At 41.5% G+C, this 6,899-nt stretch overlaps 1 pseudogene; it reads right to left on the reverse strand.

Annotated features, from left to right (window-relative positions):
• Nucleotides 1–266: 266 nt before the first annotated feature.
• Nucleotides 267–386, reverse strand: LOC136638322 (5S ribosomal RNA; annotated as a pseudogene).
• Nucleotides 387–6,899: the final 6,513 nt, after the last annotated feature.

Consider the following 6,899-nt stretch of genomic DNA (forward strand, 5'->3'; position numbering starts at 1 on the left):
CACACCGCTCTGGGAGACACCCCCCTCCTCTGCTATTTTTTTAAACCGGAGGCTGAGAAAGGCTCTGAGGTGGCTTAAGTCGCGCAATTCAGAAAGACTCGCCTGGCCTCCTCCTCTTTAAATAAGGGAAGGAGGGGGAAGAGCTCTGAGAGCCTGTCCCCTCCCTCCCCCTAAAGGGGGAAAGAAGGAGAAGAGATCCAGAGTGGCATGGAAGCAGAGTGGCATGGAATGGTTGGCAACCTTCAGTCTCGAAAGACTATGGTAGAAGCCTACAGCACCTGGTATTCCCAGGCGGTCTCCCATCCAAGTACTAACCAGGCCTGACCCTGCTTAGCTTCCAATATCAGATGAGATCGGGTATGTGCAGGGTAACAGTTGCTGCGGCATGGAATGGCAAGCAGTCATTCTCGGCTCAGTTTGGGAAGTAATTGCGGTGATGTGGTTATGTCACCACGATTACGTCCAGGTAAGGGGGTAGCATTTGCTCCCCCTGCCCCCAGCAGCATGGCGGCCAGGACCACAAGTGAGTTTTCTATGCTCAATCAATTGTTTTTGAAGGAACATTCAGTTTTATGAGGCTCTCCTCAGCCATAGTTTGATGCGACACAGGTTTACCTCTTCATCTGCTGTTTGAGTGAACTAAGCCTCCAGTCCTCTGCATGAGGATTTTTGTTTTTTAGGTCTTCTCCTTACTTTATACAGCAGTTGCTCACGTTAAAAAAAAAAGTACCAATTATATAACAAACTAGAAATGAGGTAACATACAATGGGGGAGGGCTGCAAAGTCCTGTTCTGCAAATTCTGCGAAGTCCTGTTCTCAGGAGGAAAGAAACCTGCGCGTATTGGTGACCTCAGTGTTAGTCTTGGGGAAGGAGAAGCTTGGCTGCCACCATCAGATACTCCCTTGGGGTGTCTTGGCATGCCTTCCCTAGCCGCTTTCTACTGGGCTTTATTCAGTTGATTTCAAAGTGACATTTTCCACACTTCAACACAGCTGCTGCCAGCACCAGGCATTTCCTGACCTTAAAGAGTCCTCAATAATACTATCATTGTGAAACTGGCCAAGGCTGAGACATATCCTGAGATGGTGAAGGTGAGATATTGTTCAGAGAGGCCACTGCAGCTTTTCACTGCTTGCTAAATCAGACTTGCTTTGGGACAAGGCTGCAGCTCAGGGGCTTCGCGTATCCAAAGATTCCAAAATTCAATCTCCAGGTAGGGCTGGGAAAGGTCCCCATCTGAAAATCTGAACCACTGCTACCAGTCAGTGTAGAGTGTTTCTCAAACTGTGGGTCGGGACCCACTAGGTGGGTTGCGAACCAATGTCAGTGGGTCCCCATTCATTTCAATATTTTATTTTTAATATATTAAACTTGATGCTATCATGGTATGTGACTGCATTTGGGGAAATGTTACACATTTGAACTTTTAACAGGCTACTCTGTATATGCTTTTAACAGTGATAGTCAATGGGGCTTACACCTGGGTACATGTGGGTAGGATTGCGGTATGGGATTGTTAAAAAATTTTCCTGCTTGATGATGTCAACGTTAGGCGGAAACAGCTTAAAGTCCTTTTGGTTTAAGGAGGCTTTTATTCTGTCCTGATGTCCTGGGAGCTTTATTTGTGATTTCTGTTTAACTGGGTTTTGATAGCTTTATAGTGTGAATTTTAGGCAATGTTGTTTATATATAAAAAGCATGGTATAATTGTGGCTTTAAATAAATCAAATGTATAGAAAGAAGGAATAAGGAAATGCTCAAAAGCAGCAAAAGCCAGTAGTAAAAAAAAAAAAACCCTGCTGGAACTAAAAATGGCTCTTCTTCAGTTCCCTTTGAAGTGCCAGAAAAGATCAAACTTGGCAGACTAGGGAGTCTTGGCATTCTGCAATTTTGATGTCACCAGAAAAGGTTGTATCTCAGTGCCAGCTCTTTGTATCTCGAGTGACAACAGAACATAGAACAAGGCTGCTAAAACCAATCTTAAGGCTAAGGTCCAAACTACATATTATACAGGCTGAACATCTGAAATCCAAAAATCCGACATGCTCCAAAATCTGACACTTTTTGAGTGCCGGCATGGCACCAACAAATAGAAATTCCACACCTGACCAGAGATAATGGGTCACAGACGAAAAGCAGGCACACAACAGACAGTTTATTCAGAGTCCCCAAGGGGGGGAAATACCCTCCCAGCCCCCTTCAGCGGTGATATCTTTTTTCTGCGCATGCCCAGATTCCCACCTCCCACAAGCGTGCCCACAAAAGGCAAAATTATTACAGATATTTTATACATATACCTGTATAATTTTTTACAGGTATAAAATTACCTTCCAGCTATGTGTATTAGGTCTATATGAAACAGAAATGAATTTCATATTTAGACTTAGGTCCCATCCCCAAGATATCTCGCTAGGTATATGCAAATATTCCAAAATCCAAAAAAAAAGCACATTGGGCTGGATCAAAAGAACTGTGAGTGGAAGGAAAAGAGCCGCTAGCACTGTTCTGCCAATTCCTGTGCAAAAGCTTGCACAAGCAGACGGGCATCTTTGGGTGTGGTTGCACTTTTCTCACTGAGCATTCTGCACCCAAAGGGCCTTCAGAATAAGCAATGGGGAAAGCAACAGAGGGAGGAAGCTGCAAACGCAGCCCTTGCATGAACAGAAGGCACTTTGCACGTGTGAAAGGGTGACCTTTGTACATTTCACATTCAGGGAAACATGTTCATGAAAAGTTCTGGCATAGAATTCTGCAGAAAGTTCTTTGGAAAGAACTTTACTGTAGAGTGTTCTGCAGAACGGCCCATTCTCCAACCCCCTTCTTGAGGTCGTGCAGAATTGGGAAATGGGTTCCCGAGTTACAGTTAACCTTATTAAACCAACAGATTTCTTGGATGCAGAAAATCGGCCGCCTAGATTCACGTGCAGACGGGAGTTGTGTAACAGGTTCTGGAAATGACCTCTCTTGGGTACCAAGGAACAAAGCTATTGTTGAAGAGACTGTGGGCTGATTATTCAAGGAAGCCTGTCTCCACTCTTGCAAGCAAGAATGCCACATGACCTCAACCTGATGGAAAGAGCTTAGAAGGAAAGTGACCCTTCCTATCTCCCTCTTTCTGAGAGTCAGCAGAGAGAACAATAGCAAACAGCCTTTGGGATTAGTGGGAGAGTCTTTGATGCAGACAGAGAGGGGCTGAATGTTGGTATCTGAGTGAGACACAGAGTGGAGAAGCTGGGTGAAAGAGCCAGCAACCAGGGCACCTTGGACCTCAAAGCTAACCTCTTGTTACTTGCAGCCGTGTTTTGCCTAAGCTGTAGATAATGGAAGCATGACAAAAACACCAGGAGTCTCCAGTGCTCTTTCTTCCAAAGGAAGTCTGAATCTTGGTTGTTACAGCTGGAAGTTCTCAGTGCTCAGAAAAATGGGGCACAAGCATGAAACATGGTACTATATTTGGGGGTTTTTTCCCCTCCAAGCATAGTACAGTGTATTTCATTTCTCTCCTTGTTCTTTAGACCAACTAACACACTATTTTACATTATAGGGTTGACGACCTGTGTCAAACACCAAGATCCCTTGGTAAAGGTGAATCTAAACTGAACTTTTTTTCCCTTACACTTGTAAGGTTTTGTCCTCTTCCCCCATTCCCAATGCCCCCAAAGTTAATTAAAGTAGGAATTTGAAAATCTTGTTTATTTTGCAATCTTTGGCCTGCAGCCTCAGTTTCTGTGGAAATGACAGCTTGGCCTTTGTGTTGGTTGGATAACAATATCTGAAACAATTCTTTGAAAACACCAGTCTTGTCTCTCAAGGCGACTATTCTGCTTTTCTCTTCCATACAAAGCTGTTTTCACGTAAGAGAGAACATTTTGTGTGAAACAAGGTGATCTAGTCTCTAAATTTCCCTCATTGTGCTTTGCTGGTTTTCAGTCTTCCCTGTCATACAAATGGAGCCATCACATAAGAGCCAGACATATTGTTAAACATAAATAAAATCCTAGCCCTACTTTACATTTGTGTTTAACCGCCTCCTTCTCGTAATAATTAAATTCAATAGAGATGCCACTCTATTGATCTCACAGAGATTTTCATTATCCCCTGGAAGAATAAACCACATTTTTTCAGAGTCAGCCCAACCCACCCTCCTGTCAAGAAAGGCGAGGACCTCAGTTCACCTTGTTAAGAAGCAATAGAGGATCATGTGTTGTAAAGATTCTACCACACCTAAGGCCTATTTAGTCATTAGATGATTCCATTAGACGATTTCATAGCCAAACCTTGCTCACAGGAGAGACATACCAAGTGAGATAACTACGTATGTGGTCCTGAGCTCTTTGGAAGAAGGGTGAAATAAAAATGTAATAAAAAGATCCTAGGGTTAGAACTACTGTAACAGCTGGAGGAAGGAGACATTGTTTGGTACATATTATATCTGTACTCATCCTAATAAATATTTTGTGGGAACCACACTTTTCAGGGCCCAGTGGACACTTGATCAGAACCAGAGCCAAGCCAAGGGTGGGACCAGAGATGCATGTGGTCTCCATCCCTCTGCATTCCAGACTGGATGGGTTCACAAGAAGATACATGTAGCTGTACTCCATATAAACAAGCAAATGTTGATATGGTCTCAGCTTTATTAAGAGCACCATCTGACTGTCCCAAAGAACTTCCCACTGGAGTTATTACACGTCCAACCTTGTTATACATGAATTTTTTATACAAGGATTTGCCTCAACACAAATGGCCACTGTAAATGAGAAGGAATGTGCTGATCCCTGGAGAAGGGGGAAAATGCATCCCTTTACAATCACAGTTTAAAAAACTGATTTTCTTACTGTTGTAGAGATAGCCATGCAAGTGATTATGCCATTATTCAGCTGAGCCAGGCAAAAGCAGGAGTTCTAATTGCTGACTGCCTCTCTACGACAGTAAGGAAAGCTATTTTTAAACCACAATTGAAAAGGAATGCAGTTTTTAATTTTTTTAAACTGCTTTTATTTAACACATTTTATGGTATCAGCAGGGAGTCCCAGAATCAAACCCCTGTGGATGTCGAGCCACAACCTTATTTCATTAGGAGCAGTGGATCTTTAAATCTATTTTTCCACAGTTTTTTAATCCACTGATTTTTTTTTTATCCACTAGGGTTTTGGGAACGGAACCCCAGTGGATAATGAGAGACGACCTGTATTGTATTAATAATATTACCAGATCATCAATACCAGTAGTTACACACATAACATAGAGAGGTCCCTGATCCCAAGGTGTTTACAATTTAAAATGGGCATTGGAGGTAAAAAAAATAAAACAGAGCATGAGGGAGGGAAATTGATAAGGAGGGATGAATGTGAATGAATGGCCACTGCAAAACAATAAACATTTATAAAGGAAAACAAATCAAACTGGATTACCATAGCAAAATAAACTAACCACTTTATTGACATTATAAAACAGAATAAGCTTTTCAGTTAAAACTTACTACTACAGCTGGTATATAAAATAAATATTCAGATGAGTTCTCAGATACTGTTCTTGTGCCACTCAAGGAAATCTGTAATTATTTAAAATGTGTGGCTAAGTCCTTTGCATGTCAGAAGTGTCACTAAATTCACTGAAGTGCCACTAGGATTTACTCCCTAGTAAGTAGGTTTAGGATTGCAGCTTAATCAACAGAAACACTCATGTGAGTTTATCTTTGCTTTTTTTATTATGCTTGTCAACATCTGTGACCAGTGTAATTGATATTTGACATGTTTAAAAACTAGGGAGCCAGGAATTTTTTTTTTTACTTCTGTTGTTTGCCTTTCGGAACCTACTTAGCAAGAGTTGTGTTTTTGTAACAGAAAAGGAAGCTGTGGTTTTAACCTCTTCAGATTGTGTTTATCAGACTTTCGACCACAAATCACTGCCGCCATTTATCATCTTAATTAAGTACCAAGATGGAGCTGTCAGAGCTTATGTTGCATACCCGAAAAAACATAACTAAACATTCACTGCCCAAGGCAAACTCAAGGCTGCCAACACAGGGCTTTTGCATAGATAATGGATTTGGATAATTATCTACTTGCATAGATAATGGATTTGCTTCAATGCAAAACTGACCTGAATAAAGAGCTCCTCCTATGAAATGTGACCATCAGGCATTTTGATGCAACCAATGAGGAATCAAAGGCAAACGTAGGGCCAATGGAAATTGACAAGAGAAAGGGCCAAACTCCATGTTACATTGGAGCTTTGTGATTGGAATTCCCAGTCTTGTAAAATCAGCTAGGAGGGCCCAATTTAGCTCAGTGCTATAGATTAGGACAGTGGTTCTCAAACGTCTAGCACTGGGACCCACTTTTTAGAATAAGAATGTGTCAGGACCCACCGGAAGTGATGTCATAACCAAAAATGCCATCATCAAACAGGAAAATTTTTAACAATCCTAGGCTGCAATCCTACCCCCACTTACCCAAGAGAAAATCCTATTTGCTATCATTGTAAAAAGCATATACAGAATAGCCTGTTAAAAGTACAAGTTTGTAACATTTCTCCAAATACAGTCACATGCCATGGTAGCAGTAAGTCTAATATATTTACACTCTAAGTTTATTTACACTCTGAAATAAACTTTTTTCATAACAACTAGATGCTCCAAAGTTTTACTTGGTCAGGTAAATACGTTTTGGCGGGGAAATTTTTTTCTGCTTACTGAGAGGAGGTATTTGGTACTTGCCCTTTTAATCTTTTCTCACCAATGTTTCTGAGTTCTTGTTTTTTTAAAGTGGACCTTAAAGCTTTCTTACCCCCCATAAACTTGTCCCTTGAGATGCATGAGGAGTAACTACAAAAAAATACAAGTTTCTCCCAATTGCTTAATCATTTGGGTTACTAGCACACACAGGTGCTCAT

The sequence above is a fragment of the Tiliqua scincoides genome, chromosome 1, assembly GCF_035046505.1.
Source record: "Tiliqua scincoides isolate rTilSci1 chromosome 1, rTilSci1.hap2, whole genome shotgun sequence".
Lineage (NCBI taxonomy): Eukaryota > Metazoa > Chordata > Lepidosauria > Squamata > Scincidae > Tiliqua > Tiliqua scincoides.